At 32.4% G+C, this 23,060-nt stretch overlaps 1 protein-coding gene across 4 annotated transcripts in view; it reads left to right on the plus strand.

The window, feature by feature from the left end:
• The first annotated feature begins 8,251 nt into the window (after window positions 1-8,251).
• The window catches only part of LOC143235657 (uncharacterized), a 153,987-nt gene continuing 139,178 nt past the window's right edge, over window positions 8,252-23,060 (plus strand). For 2 of the 4 annotated variants that reach the window (XM_076474030.1, XM_076474281.1), the window contains exon 1: window positions 8,254-8,574. The gene's annotated coding sequence lies outside the window, so the exon portion shown is untranslated. Of the gene's footprint in view, window positions 8,575-13,314; window positions 13,389-23,060 lie in introns of all 4 variants that reach the window. The other 2 variants (XM_076473906.1, XM_076474198.1) reach the window with 2 other exon arrangements.

Raw genomic sequence — 23,060 nt, forward strand, 5'->3', positions numbered from 1 at the left:
TCGCCCTTTCAGCCGTGGGGAGGTTATAAAGTGAGGATCAATCCCACTATTCGTTGATAAAAGAGTAGTTCAAGAGTTAGCGGTGGGTGTTGATGACTACTTGTCTTTTCTCTAGTCTCACATTGTTCAATTAGAGACGGTTTGTGCAGATAGTCCTCGTGTAGCTTTGCGCGAAATTCAAGCAACAAACAAACTTGCACCAAAAAGAGCCACGTACAGGATGTGACATCAGTTCCTTTTACCAAAGAGAACAAATTACATCACGTAATCAATTTCCATTGAATAAAATAGTGCTAGTTGCAAGATATAAAAGTCTTTTTGTCCTAAATTGTGTCAATTACTGGACATAATAAAATTTTATTATGTTAAATATACAATTAGTTGACACAATAGTCTATTGTTTGAAACAATAATAGATTAACCGCTTGGTGCTGTATTGATTTACATATGAACCGAACGGACTGAACTTAATAAACAAACTGGAACAGTTCATTTACGAAGTATGTAGGTAACAGTTTTAGTTGGTTTTAAAAAGGCAATAAATTATTATTTGATGTTTACAGTTAATCTCTAACGTAAAATATTGTGCATAGAGTAGATAATCTGTAACATGTGAAATATAGTGCATAGAGCAGATAATCTGTAACATGTGAAATATAGTGCATAGAGCAGATAATCTGTAACATGTAAAATATAGTGCATAGAGTAGATAATCTGTAACATGTAAAATATAGTGCATAGAGTACAGAAGATAATTTTAATTATTAATTCTGATATCAGCCAACTCTTTATCTTCAGTATCAGACTAATGCTAACCTTCTTTTTAAACGTTAACCCGGAAACCCTCCATCAGTCTATAATCTAAAAGAACTTCTAGACACAAAGTTAGTGTTGAAATAGGTTCCTGGTTTCCAGCTGTACTCCGGCGAATCATAAAATAAGCCTTTAGAAATACACAGGTTTCTAGCTATACTTAGCAGTCACAAGACGTGACTTACGATATTTTATGGCCTGAAATATACAACGTGATAAAATAATTTCTCGTGAGGTGTATAAATGTTATAATCACTTGACAACTTTTTCTGAATGTTCGATAACTTTTAAGGAACGTAACTCCCTCTTTTGGTCCATTAAAGCTTTCAGACCTGCTATTCCTGCTCTGTCTATGGTTCCACTAGAACAATGTCTCTCACAATGCGCACAATATCCAATTATCCTATATATTCTTTATGTCACTTACCTTATTGTTTAATGGAACAATACTTTTTTCTGAAATCATAAACGCATATTTTCATTGAAAATACTAAACATTTAACATTATTGTTATCAAACACTTACTACATATATTTACTGAGCACTTCGTAATATTTTATTATAAAGGTACAAGTTTCGATGTAATATGTTATCTTACAAGACGTTACACTGAAACACTCAGCGCTATTTCTGAAATACTTAAATACTTAAACCTATTTTTACTGAAACACCCCATACGGTGTTCATTGAAATACGTAACACTATTTCATTCAGACACTTAACACTCCTTTTGTTGAAATACGTAACACTATTTCATTCAGACACTTAACACTCCTTTTGGTGAAATACGTAACACTATTTCATTCAGACACTTAACACTCCTTCTGGTGAAATACGTAACGCTATTTTATTCAAACACTTAACGCTCCTTTTGGTGAAATACTAAACACTATTTAATTCAGACACTTAACCCTTCTTTTGGTGAAATGCGTAACACTATTTTATTCAGATACTTAACGCTCCTTTTGGTGAAATACTGAATACTATTTTATTCAAACACTTAACCCTCCTTTTGGTGAAATACGTAACACTATTTTATTCAGATACTTAACGCTCCTTTTGGATACTGAACACTATTTTATTCAAACACTTAACACTCCTTTTGGTGAAATACGTAACACTATTTTATTCAAACACTTAACCCTCCTTTTGGTGAAATACGTAACACTATTTCATTCAGACACTAAACGCTCATTTTGGTGAAATACGTAACGCTATTTTATTCAAACACTTAACGCTCCTTTTGGTGAAATACTAAACACTATTTTATTCAAACACTTAACCCTTCTTTTGGTGAAATACGTAACACTATTTTATTCAGATACTTAACGCTCCTTTTGGTGAAATACTGAACACTATTTTATTCAAACACTTAACCCTCCTTTTGGTGAAATACGTAACACTATTTTATTCAAACACTAAACGCTCCTTTTGGTGAAATACGTAACACTATTTTATTCAAACACTAAACGCTCATTTTGGTGAAACACGTAACACTATTTTATTCATATACTTAACGCTCCTTTTGGTGAAATACTGAACACTATTTTATTCAAACACTTAACCCTCCTTTTGGTGAAATACGTAACACTATTTTATTCAAACACTAAACGCTCATTTTGGTGAAATACGTAACACTATTTTATTCAGATACTTAACGCTCCTTTTGGTGAAATACTGAACACTATTTTATTCAAACACTTAACACTCCTTTTGGTGAAATACGTAACACTATTTTATTCAAACACTTAACCCTCCTTTTGGTGAAATACGTAACACTATTTTATTCAGATACTTAACGCTCCTTTTGGTGAAATACTGAACACTATTTTATTCAAACACTTAACACTCCTTTTGGTGAAATACGTAACACTATTTTATTCAAACACTTAACCCTCCTTTTGGTGAAATACGTAACACTATTTTATTCAGATACTTAACGCTCCTTTTGGTGAAATACTGAACACTATTTTATTCAAACACTTAACACTCCTTTTGGTGAAATACGTAACACTATTTTATTCAAACACTTAACGCTCCTTTTGGTGAAATACTGAACACTATTTTATTCAAACAATTAACACTCCTTTTGGTGAAATACTGAACACTATTTTATTCAAACACTTAACGCTCCTTTTGGTGAAATACGTAACACTATTTTATTCAAACACTTAACACTCCTTTTGGTGAAATACGTAACACTATTTTATTCAAACACTTAACCCTCCTTTTGGTGAAATACGTAACACTATTTTATTCAGATACTTAACGCTCCTTTTGGTGAAATACTGAACACTATTTTATTCAAACACTTAACACTCCTTTTGGTGAAATACGTAACACTATTTTATTCAAACACTTAACCCTCCTTTTGGTGAAATACGTAACACTATTTTATTCAGATACTTAACGCTCCTTTTGGTGAAATACTGAACACTATTTTATTCAAACACTTAACACTCCTTTTGGTGAAATACGTAACACTATTTTATTCAAACACTTAACGCTCCTTTTGGTGAAATACTGAACACTATTTTATTCAAACAATTAACACTCCTTTTGGTGAAATACTGAACACTATTTTATTCAAACACTTAACGCTCCTTTTGGTGAAATACGTAACACTATTTTATTCAAACACTTAACCCTTCTTTTGGTGAAATACGTAACACTATTTTATTCAAACACTTAACGCTCCTTTTGGTGAAATACGTAACACTATTTTATTCAAACACTTAACCCTTCTTTTGGTGAAATACGTAACACTATTTTATTCAAACACTTAACACTCCTTTTGGTAAAATACGTAACACTATTTTATTCAAACACTTAACACTCCTTTTGGTGAAATACTGAACACTATTTTATTCAAACACTTAACCCTCCTTTTGGTGAAATACTGAACAGTATTTTATTCAGATACTTAACGCTCCTTTTGGTGAAATACTGAACACTATTTTATTCAAACACTTAACATTCGTTTTGGTGAAATACTGAACACTATTTTATTCAAACACTTAACACTTCTTTTGGTGAAATACGTAACACTATTTTATTCAAACACTTAACACTCCTTTTGGTGAAATACGTAACACTATTTTATTCAAACACTTAACACTCCTTTTGGTAAAATACGTAACACTATTTTATTCAAACACTTAACACTCCTTTTGGTGAAATACTGAACACTATTTTATTCAAACACTTAACCCTCCTTTTGGTGAAATACTGAACAGTATTTTATTCAAACACTTAACACTCGTTTTGGTGAAATCCGTAACACTATTTTATTCAAACACTTAACACTCGTTTTGGTGAAATACTGAACACTATTTTATTCAAACACTTAACGCTCCTTTTGGTGAAATACTGAACACTATTTTATTCAAACACTTAACACTCCTTTTGGTGAAATACTGAACACTATTTTATTCAAACACTTAACACTCCTTTTGGTGAAATACTGAACACTATTTTATTCAGATACTTAACGCTCCTTTTGGTGAAATACTGAACACTATTTTATTCAAACACTTAACATTCCTTTTGGTGAAATACTGAACACTATTTTATTCAAACACTTAACACTTCTTTTGGTGAAATACGTAACACTATTTTATTCAAACACTTAACACTCAAACCTTTTTGGTGAAATACGTAACACTATTTTATTCAAACACTTAACACTCCTTTTGGTGAAATACGTAACACTATTTTATTCAAACACTTAACACTCCTTTTGGTGAAATACTGAACACTATTTTATTCAAACACTTAACCCTCCTTTTGGTGAAATACTGAACAGTATTTTATTCAAACACTTAACACTCGTTTTGGTGAAATCCGTAACACTATTTTATTCAAACACTTAACACTCGTTTTGGTGAAATACTGAACACTATTTTATTCAAACACTTAACGCTCCTTTTGGTGAAATACTGAACACTATTTTATTCAAACACTTAACACTCCTTTTGGTGAAATACGTAACACTATTTTATTCAAACACTTAACACTCCTTTTGGTAAAATACGTAACACTATTTTATTCAAACACTTAACACTCCTTTTGGTGAAATACTGAACACTATTTTATTCAAACACTTAACCCTCCTTTTGGTGAAATACTGAACAGTATTTTATTCAGATACTTAACGCTCCTTTTGGTGAAATACTGAACACTATTTTATTCAAACACTTAACATTCGTTTTGGTGAAATACTGAACACTATTTTATTCAAACACTTAACACTCCTTTTGGTGAAATACTGAACACTATTTTATTCAAACACTTAACACTCCTTTTGGTGAATCACTGAACACTATTTTATTCAAACACTTAACACTCCTTTTGGTGAAATACGTAACACTATTTTATTCAAACACTTAACCCTCCTTTTGGTGAAATACGTAACACTATTTTATTCAAACACTAAACGCTCCCTTTGGTGAAATACGTAACACTATTTTATTCAGATACTTAACGCTCCTTTTGGTGAAATACTGAACACTATTTTATTCAAACACTTAACACTCGTTTTGGTGAGATACTGAACACTATTTTATTCAAACACTTAACACTACTTTTGGTGAAATACTGAACACTATTTTATTCAAACACTTAACACTCCTTTTGGTGAAATACTGAACACTATTTTATTCAAACACTTAACACTCCTTTTGGTGAAATACGTAACACTATTTTATTCAAACACTTAACGCTCCTTTTGGTGATATACTGAACACCATTTTATTCAAACACTTAACGCTTCTTTTGGTGAAATACGTAACACTATTTTATTCAAACACTTAACACTCCTTTTGGTGAAATACTGAACACTATTTTATTCAAACACTTAACATTCCTTTTGGTGAAATACGTAACACTATTTTATTCAAACACTTAACACTCGTTTTGGTGAAATACTGAACACTATTTTATTCAAACACTTAACACTCCTTTTGGTGAATCACTGAACACTATTTTATTCAAACACTTAACACTCCTTTTGATGAAATACTGAACACTATTTTATTCAAACACTTAACACTCCTTTTGGTGAAATACTGAACACTATTTTATTCAAACACTTAACACTCCTTTTGGTGAATCACTGAACACTATTTTATTCAAACACTTAACACTCCTTTTGGTGAAATACGTAACACTATTTTATTCAAACACTTAACACTCATTTTGGTGAAATACTGAACACTATTTTATTCAAACACTTAACACTTCTTTTGGTGAAATACTGAACACTATTTTATTCAAACACTTAACACTCCTTTTGGTGAATCACTGAACACTATTTTATTCAAACACTTAACACTCCTTTTGGTGAAATACGTAACACTATTTTATTCAAACACTTAACGCTCCTTTTGGTGAAATACTGAACACTATTTTGTTCAAACACTTAACGCTCCTTTTGGTGAAATACTGAACACTATTTTATGCAAACACTTAACCCTCCTTTTGGTGAAATACGTAACACTATTTTATTCAAACACTAAACGCTCCTTTTGGTGAAATACGTAACACTATTTTATTCAGATACTTAACGCTCCTTTTGGTGAAATACTGAACACTATTTTATTCAAACACTTAACATTCGTTTTGGTGAAATACTGAACACTATTTTATTCAAACACTTAACACTACTTTTGGTGAAATACTGAACACTATTTTATTCAAACACTTAACACTCCTTTTGGTGAAATACTGAACACTATTTTATTCAAACACTTAACACTCTTTATGGTGAAATACGTAACACTATTTTATTCAAACACTTAACACTCCTTTTGGTGAAATACGTAACACTATTTTATTCAAACACTTAACGCTCCTTTTGGTGAAATACTGAACACTATTTTATTCAAACACTTAACGCTCCTTTTGGTGAAATACTGAACACTATTTTATTCAAACACCTAACGCTCCTTTTGGTGAAATACGTAACACTATTTTATTCAAACACTTAACACTCCTTTTGGTGAAATACTGAACACTATTTTATTCAAACACTTAACACTCCTTTTGGTGAAATACGTAACACTATTTTATTCAAACACTTAACACTCGTTTTGGTGAAATACTGAACACTATTTTATTCAAACACTTAACACTTCTTTTGGTGAAATACTGAACACTATTTTATTCAAACACTTAACACTCCTTTTGGTGAAATACTGAACACTATTTTATTCAAACACTTAACACTCCTTTTGGTGAAATACGTAACACTATTTTATTCAAACACTTAACGCTCCTTTTGGTGAAATACTGAACACTATTTTGTTCAAACACTTAACGCTCCTTTTGGTGAAATACTGAACACTATTTTATTCAAACACTTAACGCTCCTTTTGGTGAAATACTGAACACTATTTTATTCAAACACCTAACGCTCCTTTTGGTGAAATACGTAACACTATTTTATTCAAACACTTAACACTCCTTTTGGTGAAATACTGAACACTATTTTATTCAAACACTTAACACTCCTTTTGGTGAAATACGTAACACTATTTTATTCAAACACTTAACACTCGTTTTGGTGAAATACTGAACACTATTTTATTCAAACACTTAACACTTCTTTTGGTGAAATACTGAACACTATTTTATTCAAACACTTAACGCTCCTTTTGGTGAAATACTGAACACTATTTTATTCAAACACTTAACACTCCTTTTGGTGAAATACTGAATACTATTTTATTCAAACACTTAACACTTCTTTTGGTGAAATACGTAACACTATTTTATTCAAACACTTAACGCTCCTTTTGGTGAAATACTGAACACTATTTTGTTCAAACACTTAACGCTCCTTTTGGTGAAATACTGAACTCTATTTTACCATCGTTAACATGAGTCCGTCTATATTATGTTTCTAAAGGGTCAATTGAAGTTAAGAATGTTTCTGACAGTTATGAATTATTTTAACACTGTATATTAGTTTGATAGTTTTACATGCACAACATGGAAACAGAATGTAATAATTATGTAAAGTACACACAGTGCGATGTGATAGTAATTTTAACTATTCAGTTACCTTTAGTTGTTGTTGGATAAGTCATGATAGGGGTGTCTGCTGAACCCTCATTTAAAACTAGGTTTATAAAGAAATTCGGAGATAACCTGCTACTCAAAACAAAGTGGCATTAAACTAGTTTGTGTCCTAGTTTAATTTGTCGGATTTGAGATAACACATTGTGTTAGTCCAAACCCTGCGGTGAAAGATTGTGTTTTATATAACTGAATGGTAACCATGGTTTTCTTTAACTAGAGAAACAACCTACCTCTCTTTAGGTTTATTTTTTATACGCAGTTGAAATATGTAGCGTCACTCTCCGCACGAGGGCCACACGCAACTGCCGTGTGGAAGCCAACCCGGATATCGCGTGTTTCCTCTCTTTCACGAGATGGGTCAGTCGGCCGCCTGGTTTCGAGAGAGTCGATTGGCTTTAATATTACCCACCCAAAGTGTACCACTTGCTTGTCCCAAAACTATTTTGAAAAAAAAAAAAAAATTGTTTTCGATCTTTTCACGTGCCTACTTTATTTTCTGTTTTAATATATTCATAAATGACGCGGGAATGTTATTTTTTTTTTCTAAACTAACAATTTCTTCTTCGTTGATTTAAGATGCAAAGTGTTACGAACAGTTACGTCTATCAACTTCAAGCACGTGTTCCAGTGAGCTAGGACGCGACAAACCAAACATTCGTAGGAAATGAAGTTTCCAAACAGGTTAGAGATTTCGTTATACATTCATTTCATCTTTACTATTTTTATATGCTTTATAATACCATGATTATTGTGGAAGATTGCTCTGGATTTAGCAAGAGATTCCGACAGCAGAAGTAACTCTCTATCGTCATAGAAATCACTGGTTTATATGATTTCTTGTTAGGTGTTGAACTTCATTAGATCATTTCTTATGTATCAAATTATGTTAAAGTGCTGGATTTTCTTTATTAAATTTATCGTACAGTTATGTATAAAACAAAGTTTTCAGACAGTATAAATAACAGTTACAATTCTACCTTACTATTCCTTATTCGTACTTTAATCCCTGCTATAAAAGTGACAGCATGAAACCACGTAATTCACCAGTTTTCGTTGTATTTTGTTTTCATGTGAAATAATCATTTACAATACCTAATCATAAACCTTTAACTCCACGAATTTTACCTGCATAACGTAGATCTATATAATCTATACGTATAGATCTAATGAACTCTAGCTCAGTATAATCTGTGTGAGATCTGAACTCAATCTGTGTGCCATATGAACTTCAGTTTAAAATAATCTGTCTGACCTATAATTTACCGCAGTAAATCTGGTATAAAAATTACTAACAGTTTTAATTCAATTTCTTGTCTGCTATACAATATGATATTGCTGCAAGTGAAGATATGACATATGCACTTCTGTTAAATGACGCAACAAGGCATCCTTATTCTATCTAGTGTATAATGTGGACAACAAGTTAGAAAATGGACTGCAGAGATCCACCCTTTCTTTGAGACTGGTGAACATACAGAATATTAACAAACACTGCCTTTAAGGTTGAGTTGTCACACGGTTATAAGTGATAGTTTTATCTTTGTGTTAACAAACATTCATAGACTTGCAGACGTACACAAACAATTAATTACGCCTGAGCAACTTGAGATGTTTTGGGATTACGGACGATAACATCGCGAAAAGCGAGTGTATCTAACAACTAACGAAACAATACATTCTGATATATGCAAGTGCTTTGTTTTTAATCAGTGATACTTATAACTGGGCTGTCTTTCAGGCTTGATCTAAGTGGACAGCTTGTTTTGATCGGAACTTAATAACTGATAGTACGTAATACTTGGTTGTGTGGTACAAAATAGGGTACGAATAGCTGTAAAATATTAATCCATATCTTTCAGACACTCTCTGGTGAGTAGTACCAAATAATTCTAAACGTGCAAGGATTTATTATTTTAAGTCAAATCGCTTTGGGATTTCGAGAAAAATGGTTTTTTTAGTGGTTTCTTTGCGTCAATCGAAAGAAGTCGATCGAAGGATAAGAAGATAAAGACAGATGACGCAGTGATTCTTCACAGAATAAACATCCGTAAAGACAGACAGCCAGTAAGAAAAATAAACCATAAAACTACCACACTCCAGTAAAAATAAACCATAAAACTACCACACTCCAGTAAAAATAAACCATAAAACTACCACACTCCAGTGAAAATAAACCATAAAACTACCACACTCCAGTCAACCCATTGAATGGGTCGAAACGGTGTTTGTGAATCAAACTAACATATCAGGTTCTCATAATTAATATTCAAACATACAAATCAAAGATTAGTTTCGCAGAAGCAGAGAAGCCGAATACATTGACGTCAGCTTATTATGGGAACATCAAACCATTTGTAAGTGCGGATTTACCTGCAAAGAAACATGAACCCTCTGTTTTTATAAATTCAATATTAATCCGTCAACCATTTCTTATCGTTTCAATTATATCAATTTACTATTTAAATTACCGATTCAAAATTTTATAATGGTTTGTGTACGCTGCATCTGCTAAGCTGCTGGTGACGTCACCCTCTTGCTCAGTATTTGTTCCACTTAATTAACTTTGTATTTGTAATACCAGGAAAATAACTCTCTTGTTTGTTTTACGAGTCTGACTGACAAATACGAGTATTCTGAGTCTGCCTGAAGGAGGTCATAGTTAACTATTTAATGTTGATGACATTATCGAAGATCAAAATGACAATCGGTACAATATTTGTACACCTTTAGGCTATTCTAGTGTGTCACACCTTTGATGAAGTTCCATTTTATACTCCTAGTTGGGTTTTTTTTCAAAGCACGGCTTAACGACAGCATTTGAACACTCAACACTTTTATAATTTCGAATGATTTAACAAACCGTAAAATGAATGTAAGCAACACGAGAGGGCGCACTATGTAGCAGTAAGTTATGATTCAGAACGAGTAATAATATTCATGACATGTAGACAGCTAGGCTCTTGTGAAGAAGATTAAACATTTGTCTGAGCATCAGATAATTCGTTAATCTTGTTTAATTGAAATGTTTAATATTATGTTATTCGAAAGTCATATGTATTTGTTGAATATTTTAAAGGTACCAATATCGACACTCAGACCTCTCTCCGCTACTGGACGTTTCGTTTATTTTCAATCTTCGTGAGAGAGATCATGGCCGATAACCCTGTGGTAACATAATTCAAAATAACGATGGCCATAAGTAACGTTCTGCTTCCCTTCAGGTTGTTCTAGTGTGTCACACCTTTAGGTTGTTCTAGTGTGTCACACCTTTAGGTTGTTCTAGTGTGTCACACCTTCAGGTTGTTCTGGTGTGTCAAACCTTTGAAACTATTTGATTTCATAACGTTCTGCTACCTTTCAGGTTGTTCTTGTGTGTCAAACCTGTGAAACTATTTGATTTCATAACGTTCTGCTACCCTTCAGGTTGTTCTAGTGTGTCAAATCTTTGAAACTATTTGATTTCATAACGTTCTGCTACTCTTCAGGTTCTAGTGTGTCAAACCTGTGAAACTATTTGATTTCATAACGTTCTGCTACCCTTCAGGTTGTTCTAGTGTATCAAACTTGTGATACTATTTGATTTCATAACGTTCTGCTACCCTTCAGGTTGTTCTAGTGTGTCAAACCTTTGAAACTATTTGATTTCATAACGTTCTGCTACCCTTCAGGTTGTTCTAGTGTGTCAAACCTTTGAAACTATTTGATTACATAACTTAAGCAGCGCAGTGTAACACCAACATTTGGACATCTCACGCTTTTTCCAATTTTGAATTATTTGACAAATTGTGAAAAGGATTAAAAAAGACACAAGGGGGCACTCCAGTTCCATGTAGGTAATGTTTATGGGATGTGTGTTGTAAAACTAAATTACATTTTGTTTAAAGATTGTCTGATCACACTATAACTGTTTAATATAGTTTAATTATAACTATTAATATTACGTTGTTTAGGAATTAACGATTAGTTAATGAATTTAATAACGTTCTTCAAGATATGAATATCGGCCCCTAAGCTCTCTCAAAGTCATGGTTAATAAACACACGTGTGGCATTTAACAACCTGTGAACATTAAAGTTTGATGAATGCTTAGGAACAAACAAACAGTACTGACTTCCCAACCCCCGTGAACCGTGTTATTCGGTCACAAAATTAGGGGATCGTGTTTTTTGGTTTGTTTTGGTGGCACGTACAATACTGAATGTTCTACATCCACATTGGCTTTCCATTTGCTTGAAGGCGTGTTTTAGTGACCGGTTTTGTATAGACTATGTTGTGTTATCGTAAAACATTGGCCTGTTCTATGTATATCTTAAGCAGTTATAATACCAAGTTTAACTTAAAGATGGAAGATACGTATTGGCTCTAACATACTGAGTCAATACCTTACTCGGTTGCAAAACAACAGTAAAAAAAATCGAATATTATTTGTTACTAGTTTGCTTTTTATAGACATGTCGAGGGTTCAAAGATATTTGGGACACAAAATATCCTATTTAGGCAATTGTTCATTGTTGTTTTATTATACATTAGCGTTATCTTGGTGTCTTATGTCACGCATACGTAATTAACAAGTATGTTTTTTAACATTCAGAATGTTAATAAATAGTTTTTGAAAAAAATGGAAATTATTTTCTTAAGAAAATTTTATGTGTAAAATTATTATAAATATAAATTTTAAATAATTTCATTAAGTTCCTATAAACCAATTTAGTAACGGTTTGTTTGTTTGTTTTGAATTTTGCATAAAGCTACACGATGGCTATCTATGCTAGCCGTCCCTAATTTAGCAGTTTAAGACTAGAAGAAAGGGAGTTATTCACAACCACCCACCGCCAACTCTTGGGCTACTCTTTTACCAACGAATAGTGGGATTGACCTTCACAGAGACTTGAGGGGAGGCATCTCTTGAGTTACTCTTGACTGACCTAGTAATGGGATTTCACAGTCTCTCTTATAACGCACAGACAGCCACCAAGGCAGGATTTATTTTTTTTTAGCGATAACGTGATACTAGACTCGTAATGAATCCACTTGAGGTCCATTTAAACTAGAATCGAAGTTTAAGACCATTATGATTAATCCGTTCTAGCAGTTATAAAATGTTTGTCCAAAGCAGTATTCGAGTAGTTGCGTATAACACGCAATATTGCGCATATTGGCAGTTTAACAAATATACAAACCACATTTTTGATCAATATATTAATATGAAAACTAAGAAACTAGATTCAGCACTTTTATATGTTCTCTTCAGCCCTACACAATCTTCACGAAAAACTGCGTAAAACTCAAGAGGTCACGTGAAGGTATCGAAACTAGTTTTCTAGTATTAATATTTAATTTCAAAGGAGTGGTTTATATTTTACGTTATTACCAGTGTACTAACTATTTGATTTCTGTGGATTTTTTTACTTTAAAATTCAGCTTTCGATACCCGCTGCAGACAGAACATATCTGGGAGACAGAAGTCATCCACACGAAATTATTCAACGACAACAGTAAGTGATAATCAGACTTCCGATTAATTTAGTACAGTAACGTTAACAGCTCTGACTCCTGTTAACATAACTGCTTTTTTTGTCATGTTTTCAGTAAATGTATGAGGATTTATGGTTTCTCACTGGTTTCTATTATGGTTATTTTAGAAAATGGCATACATATAACTAGTAAGAAAATGGGAAAACTCAAATTTTTTTATAACTTGTGCAGAACATATAAAAGTAAATCAAACGCACTGCTCAGCTGTCAGTATGTGTTCTTGTTTTTTTGAAGTGGCAAATAATTTTATTTGTGATTAAGCTACACAATAGACTAACTATGATGTGCGTAATACGGGCATCAAAACCTAATTTTTGGCGTTGTAAATCCGCGCACTTACCGTTGAGCCACTGGAGGTAAAGGTGATAATTTGGGCTGGAAGAATACGCAGGTATTTTAAGAGTTTACGTTTTAGTTTACCAACTGTATCAGAAACCTCTACTCCATAATATCAGATACACTTCAGTCAAAAGTTTAAATTTTCACACCTCAGTCCGATTCTTAATATGACGTCATCTATTATTTGCTTTGACGTCACTATCATGAATAAGCTACTAAGAAATTTTTGACACATCTTATATTATATTAATCTATATTAAATAGTGTAAACTAAGTATTATATTTACCATAACACAACTTTGGTGTTTCATTCAAAGGGACAGTTGCTTAATTATAAATAACAACAAGGGGACACTTTCAAAGTTAGGCAGACATTTTGTCTAAAATGTCTCATATTTTATTACTATAGACATACAGTAAACTGCTCAAGGTATATTTTAATTGAATATTCGACTACTTAGAAAACGTAATTAACTAGCGTATAGTACAATTCGGCCTTCTTTGCGAGTCTGTTAGGTCTATCTGGAAATACGGTTTTGACTTGCCTGAAGCTTTCGCCCGATTTAAAGTTAGATTCCCACAAATACGTCATCACTGCCACCTAGTATCAAAAATTTAACTGGATTTATTTTTCAGTTGCGAGAAAATTAAGTTCAAAAGTTTAATTATTTCTTTTTAAATATTTACAAACTGAACCCTTTGATGATCTGAATTAATAGGCTTAATTATTTGACGAACTTCAAACGTATGATTAAAACATTAAAAGCTAACTTGTCTTTAGGGATTTCATTTTTTTTTTGTTAGATGTATTAAATTAGCTATTCTGAAACCAGTTCATTAAATCAGGGCTTTTATTTATTCAATTATTCCTATTAGAACTAATAAAAATACATTAGTTAAATCACTTAAACTTTGTTACAAGATACTGCGACTTTCACTAAGGTGAGAAACATCTTTAAACTTTGTACTGTAATCTGATAACAATATGCAGTATATTTTACATGTTACAGATTATCTACTCTATGCAGTATATTTTACATGTTACAGATTATCTACTCTATGCACTATATTTTACATGTTACAGATTGTCTACTCTATGCACTATATTTCACATGTTACAGATTGTCTACTCTATGCACTATATTTTACATGTTACAGATTATCTACTCTATGCACTATATTTTACATGTTACAGATTAACTGTAAACATCAAATAACATCATAAAACACATTTTAACAACATTTCTGTTTTTCGCGCTTGAAAGCACCAAAATTTCGCTGACTGGTTTAGTTATAAATCAGCGATTCTGTTTACAAACGTCTGTTTACGAGCACTTATTTGCAGCAGAATTTTTGTCCAGTTACACATATAGTTATTCTAATTTTAAACAGACAAACCAGAAGGCTGCTACTCGACATTTGTTTTTATCTGACTGAGTCGCGGGATATGATTGTCGCTCTTATAATGTATCCACTGTCGTCCCACGAACGTTCAGATCACAATCCGACCAGGTTAAACCATTAAAGCATTAAGCCACACCCTGCCTATTTGTGTGTATTTTCCAGTCCGACAAACAAGAGTACACAAAAAATAGACCTTGTTAATGTTTACTAATTTTACTGTTGTATAGCTACAGCAAGAGATATGGCGAGATGTGCGTGTATATCCTTAATAAATATGGTGGGACGTAACGTTTGTTTCAACGGTACGGCAACAAAATGGGCTATTTCCGTTGCGCTCATGGCGGGGCTCAAACCCTGAATTTTTGTTTTATAAGACCTCAGGCTGTCCTTAGATTTTAGAAAAATCGATATCGAAATTAGATGGTATGCATAAATTTTTAATTAACTTAACTTTTAAAGTCATATCACACATCAGGTTTTCTGATATAAGTTCGTGAAATGTGTTTATTTATTCACGAAGTAACAACATTCAATATAAAGTCGCGGAAGGTAATACCTTTCCCGTTTATCTGTAAAGCGTACCACTCTTTAGGGAAAAGAACGTAATGTATCGTTTATAAACATACGCTCGTGAAACATAACACTTTTTAATGCACAGTCATGAAACTTATGAAACATGCTACCTTTATAAAGCGCGTCATTGTAATAACCCTAAATCTTTCTTTATTTTTGTGAGACATCACAATTTAACTCAATGTAGGCCTTAGAATTCTAGTGGATACTAGTTAAATAATAATAATAAACATCTTAAAATCGTTTTCATATTTAGATGTATACGGACGAGATGTGTTTATATCTTGTTAGAAACACCCATAGATTAAATGTACACCAGTCCACTAGTTATATACTAAACACACATTTACAAAGTATTTCTATATTATGATAGTTGTCTTGTTATTAGAAATAGTGAGCCGGTTAGTTTCTCAATACCTTGATCCTTTCTTTAGTTATCTCATTCTCAAAAATCATTTAAGTCCAACTTTTACGACCGACATTTTTGTTTTGTTTGTGTGTATGTGAAAATGCGTCGGAAAAAGAAGGTAATTACACAGAAACCAGTTCTTGTGAAACCGGTTACTTCAAGATCGATAGGCTTCATTTGAACATCTTGTTGTACCTGAACCGAATCGTGCTATCTTTAAGTAGGTCAACTGTCTTGGGTTTTTATTCTAACGTCTGCTAACACTTGTGAACGTGTATATGTAAAAGTAATACAAGTACGTGTCCGTCATTTGGATTTGCAGTAAACAATGTTACATCATGGTATAGAGCAAATATCTAAAACGGGTTTACTCACCCAGCCATACATGTTTTTCGAGAACTAGAAATGAGACAAGATCAAGGAAAGGAGCTTAGAAATCACAGTCTATTGCTTCTCTGCCCGTCCTTAGTTTAAGATACGTTTATAACTTTAGGACCTTGAAAACGTCATATCGTAGATTCACTGTACTTCTGAAGCTCCTACCTGTGTCTTTAAACCTGTTTTCTGCATATTTAAACACGACCATTAAAACATGTGTCGCTGTTTGGTGAACAAACATGTGAAAATTCAATGGACGAAACTTGAGTTTTGGACTTTTTTTTCTTTTTTTTTTTTAGAAATTGTTCAGCGAATCATAATTATATCAATTACATCAATGATTTTTAGGTCTTCTCATCTAGTATTTATTTTCATGACTCGGATTAGCTGATTTGAGTTCGGTTTAAGCCACTGTGGAGGGAGGCGTAATATTGTTTACAGGTTGTCTTGAATTTGAAGCAAAACTGTACGAAGGCTATCTGCGCTAGTCATTCCTATTTTGGAAGTGAAAAACTATAAGGAAGGCATCTTATCATCACAACACACCGCATTTTTGGTGGGATGAAGATTTGAACCTGGACCCTCAGGTTACGAGTAAAGCGCCCTAACCACCTGGCCATGCCGGGGCCCAGGGCGAAATTAGACGGAAGAAATAATAAAGTTATTTTGTTCGTGTTAAACATAAGTTTCATAATAATATTATTGACTACAAATATAGATTTTCTTTGTAATACATCAGCAACCCCTGACTGTAGGATTAGATCCCAGCAGTAAATGTGTACCTAATTTGTACTTATTCCTAGTTAATCTGTATTGCCATTCGGATTTATAAATTTTAAACTTTTAACACACACAGCAGGAACGTGAACTTTAACTTGCCCTTTAAGTGTGAATTCTCACTTATTAACGAAAACGAATATATTTTGTTGAATAAAGTTCATAACTTAAACATGTAATTATTTAAATTTTCCATCAGATATTAAGATACACAGTTACATAAAGATTGAAAAAACACATAGGGAAACTTAAATAATCAGAACAGAATCGATTAAGTATGAGACAGGTTAAATTTACCACTGGAATAAAAGGTCAGTCGTGAAATATATCACGACATTTGACTGCTGTAGTAAGCGACTGTCAATGCGTTTCATTGCTGGCAAATAATTTTGTTCTTAACGAAGCATGTCCTAGCACAGTGAACAACTTTATTCTAAAAAAATACATGAATTTAACAAACCATCGAACTGAACATTAATGAAGTAATTATATAATTTGGTGGGAAAAACGATTTTTACCAGAGGGTAAATCCTTATTCATGTTTGCACGGGTAAAAATGTTATAAGTTTCATGTTCAAGTTTTTTGACACGACGGTATATCCCCTGGTACAGCGGTAAGTCTACGAATTTACAACGCTGAAATTAGGGGTTCGATTCCTTCAGTGGACTCAGCAGATAGCCCGATGTGGCTTTGCTATATGAAAACACACACGCACGCGCACCATAGTGGTTGCTTTTACAAGATTTCGATAATAGAAGTTCTATACATGCAGAAAAACATAAAATCATTAACTTCTGAAACTCTACCCTTTATTGGCAGTAAAATACACCGGTACTCATATACTAGGGAAGTAACATGTCACCGAACCGTTATAAGAACCACAGAAGAAACGATTTAACTAGAGGAAAACCAACTTAACCACTGTGATACCTAGTCATTACTATGAACACGTAATTAACCACAGAAGAAACGATTTAACTAGAGGTAAACCAGCTTAACCACTGTGATACCTAGTCAATAATACGAACACCTAGTTAACCACAGAAGAAACGATTTAACTAGAGGTAAACCAACTTAACCACTGTGATACCTAGTCAATACTATGAACATCTAGTTAATCACAGAAGAAACGATTTAACTAGAGGTAAACCAACTTAACCACTGTGATGCCTAGTCAATAATACGAACATCTAGTAAGTATTCAGTTACAAGAAGAGAAACTTAAGAAAATCAATTTCATCACATGAAAATTGAACCAACGAAACATTTCTGGACTTACACTCGCGAAGTATATTGATACCTTAAGCAGTTTAAAACAATGTACTACTGGGATTATAACTAAAATATTGTTGTTTAAGCACAAAGGTGTACAATGATTTATCTGTGCTGTTCTCATGACGGGTATCGAACCTTATATTGTATAGTTATAATATCTTTCACTTAATTCCGACCTACTTTGTGACAAATATGTTTATCTGTTGAATTTCACACCCAGCCACTAGAGGGTTTGTCTATGTTGCTCGTCCATGATTTTGAAGTGATAAACTGGAGGGAAAACAACTGGTCTAAATCACTCGCTGCCAACGAATAGCGGTATAGCCGTACCATAATAACACTATCGCGATCCGCAGATTGCCAGTCGCGCGAATTAACCACCTTGTTCTATCAGACCTGAGGGTCCAATACGTTGCATTTTTATTTAAATAAGAATATATTAACAAATTTCAGCGATATTTTAAATCACAAAACTGAATTTGTGAAATGAAATAACAATCTGAAACTTACAAAGGAAATATAACTACAAATGGGCTGTCTGCGTTGTTTCCACCACGAATACAGAAACCTGGATTTTAACGTTTTAATCATTCACATTTGACTCTGGGTTACTGGTGGAGGGGCGAAAATAGCTGTAAGAAATAAGAAAAACCTCATGTGTCTTTATACATGTTAAACATTTATTTTATAAGGATATTCTACACTACAAATATGTAGTCAATACATCAGCGTCCTCTGGCGCTGCTACTAAATCTCAGTAATATATCTGTAGTTATTTTCTGTTTCAATTAACTTGGAACGCCAGGAAATCTGTTGCTTAATAAACAAAAATTAACGTTAATCAACAGACCGTTCTTGTCTAAAGTGTTTAATCACCACAATGTTAACACTGTTATATTATCTAATACACTTAATTAATAAAATATAGACACTGTTATACTGATCTTGATCTAAGACTCTTCATTACTAAAATATTGACACTGTTATATTATCTACGACACTTTATTACTAAAATATAGACACTGTTATATTATCTAAGATACTTTATTACTAAAATATAGACACTGTTATACTTATCTAAGACACTTTATTACTAAAATATAGACACTGTTATACTTATCTAAGACACTTTATTACTAAAATATTGACACTGTTATACTTATCTAAGACACTTTATTACTAAAATATTGACACTGTTATACTTATCTAAAGCACTCAATTACTAAAATATAGACACTGCTATATTATCTACGACACTTTATTACTAAAATATAGACACTGTTATACTTATCTAAGATACTTAATTACTAAAATATTGACACTGTTATACTTATCTAAGACACTTTATTACTAAAATATAGACACTGTTATACTTATCTAAGATACTTAATTACTAAAATATTGACACTGTTATACTTATCTAAGACACTTTATTACTAAAATATTGACACTGTTATACTTATCTAAGACACTTTATTACTAAAATATAGACACTGTTATACTTATCTAAAGCACTCAATTACTAAAATATAGACACTGCTATATTATCTACGACACTTTATTACTAAAATATAGACACTGTTATACTTATCTAAGATACTTAATTACTAAAATATTGACACTGTTATACTTATCTAAGACACTTTATTACTAAAAATATAGACACTGTTATACTTATCTAAGATACTTAATTACTAAAATATTGACACTGTTATACTTATCTAAGACACTTTATTACTAAAATATAGACACTGTTATACTTATCTAAAGCACTCAATTACTAAAATATAGACACTGCTATATTATCTACGACACTTTATTACTAAAATATAGACACTGTTATACTTACTTAAGGTGTAAAATATAGATGTTATCACAATGGATATTTAAGGTAATTAGCTGTTTAACTAGCTATTACTCTATTTATATAGGGATATTTAATTACCTAAAGTAAACAGAACTTCTGTGTCAACAAAAAGTAGTTCCAACATGAATATAAACGCTACTAACAAAATAATAACTGAGGCAGTTTGAAAAAGAAACGAACTTTTTCATTGGTTCTCGTGCTAAAATTCTTCATGGTTTGTCTAAGTGTGAAGCAGCATTCCTGTAAAACTAAAATGTTCATATAATAGAATTTTAATTAATTAAAATGATTTTTAATGAAATATACAAACAATTTCCAGAGTGTTAAATACAGTTCTGAGTTCTCAGATTCTGTCGAGAGTTTAAAATTTAACAAGAATGTGTAAGTAACATATGTTGATATGTTGGCATTTCTTCACAAAAGACTATTGATTTGTATTTAGAAAAAGTTACCATTATTTTTCATACCAAGTAATTGACCTTTCTTAGCACGTGCTTTTTAAGTTTTTAGTACTTGCAGCCAAAGAACCAAGTATTGTATTTACAATGTTTTCACTAAATCTAAGATTGCTTTTGTTTCCACGTAGAACAATGATAAAAAAAGGATCCTGTTGAAGTCAAGTCACTTTCATAGAACATGTGTGGATAATAAGTTTACCATTCTCACTTTAATAGAACACGTTTGGGTAATGAGTTTACCATTCTCACTTTCATAGAACATGTGTGGATAATAAGTTTACCATTCTCACTTTCATAGAACATGTGTGGATAATAAGTTTACCATTCTCACTTTCATAGAACATGTGTGGATAATGAGTTTACCATTCTCACTTTCATAGAACATGTGTGGATAATGAGTTTACCATTCTCACTTTCATAGAACATGTGTGGATAATGAGTTTACCATTCTCACTTTCATAGAACATGTGTGGATAATGAGTTTACCATTCTCACTTTCATAGAACATGTGTGGATAATGAGTTTACCATTCTCACTTTCATAGAACATGTGTGGATAATAAGTTTACCATTCTCACTTTCATAGAACATGTGTGGATAATGAGTTTACCATTCTCACTTTCATAGAACATGTGTGGATAATGAGTTTACCATTCTCACTTTCATAGAACATAGGTGGATAATGAGTTTACCATTCTCACTTTCATAAAACATGTGTGGATAATAAGTTTACCATTCTCACTTTCATAGAACATGTGTGGATAATGAGTTTACCATTCTCACTTTCATAGAACATAGGTGGATAATGAGTTTACCATTCTCACTTTCATAGAACATAGGTGGATAATAAGTTTACCATTCTCACTTTCATAGAACATGTGTGGATAATAAGTTTACCATTCTCACTTTCATAGAACATGTGTGGATAATGAGTTTACCATTCTCACTTTCATAGAACATGTGTGGATAATGAGTTTACCATTCTCACTTTCATAGAACATGTGTGGATAATAAGTTTACCATTCTCACTTTCATAGAACATGTGTGGATAATAAGTTTACCATTCTCACTTTCATAGAACATGTGTGGATAATAAGTTTACCATTCTCACTTTCATAGAACATGTGTGGATAATGAGTTTACCATTCTCACTTTCATAGAACATAGGTGGATAAGGAGTTTACCATTCTCACTTTCATAGAACATGTGTGGATAATGAGTTTACCATTCTCACTTTCATAGAACATAGGTGGATAATGAGTTTACCATTCTCACTTTCATAGAACATGTGTGGATAATGAGTTTACCATTCTCACTTTCATAGAACATGGGTGGATAATGAGTTTACCATTCTCACTTTCATAGAACATGTGTGGATAATAAGTTTACCATTCTCACTTTCATAGAACATGTGTGGATAATGAGTTTACCATTCTCACTTTCATAGAACATAGGTGGATAATAAGTTTACCATTCTCACTTTCATAGAACATGTGTGGATAATGAGTTTACCATTCTCACTTTAATAGAACATGTTTGGGTAATGAGTTTACCATTCTCACTTTCACAGAACATGTGTAGATAATGAGTTTACCATTCTCACTTTCACAGAACATAGGTGGATAATGAGTTTACCATTCTCACTTTCATAGAACATAGGTGGATAATGAGTTTACCATTCTCACTTTCATAGAACATGTGTGGATAATAAGTTTACCATTCTCACTTTCATAGAACATGTGTGGATAATGAGTTTACCATTCTCACTTTCATAGAACATGTGTGGATAATGAGTTTACCATTCTCACTTTCATAGAACATGTGTGGATAATGAGTTTACCATTCTCACTTTCATAGAACATGTGTGGATAATGAGTTTACCATTCTCACTTTCATAGAACATGTGTGGATAATGAGTTTACCATTCTCACTTTCATAGAACATGTGTGGATAATAAGTTTACCATTTTCACTTTCATAGAACATGTGTGGATAATGAGTTTACCATTCTCACTTTCATAGAACATGTGTGGATAATGAGTTTACCATTCTCACTTTCATAGAACATGTGTGGATAATCAGTTTACCATTTTCACTTTCATAGAACATGTGTGGATAATCAGTTTACCATTCTCACTTTCATAGAACATGTG

The sequence above is a fragment of the Tachypleus tridentatus genome, chromosome 1, assembly GCF_004210375.1.
Source record: "Tachypleus tridentatus isolate NWPU-2018 chromosome 1, ASM421037v1, whole genome shotgun sequence".
NCBI classification, from domain to species: Eukaryota; Metazoa; Arthropoda; class Merostomata; order Xiphosura; family Limulidae; genus Tachypleus; species Tachypleus tridentatus.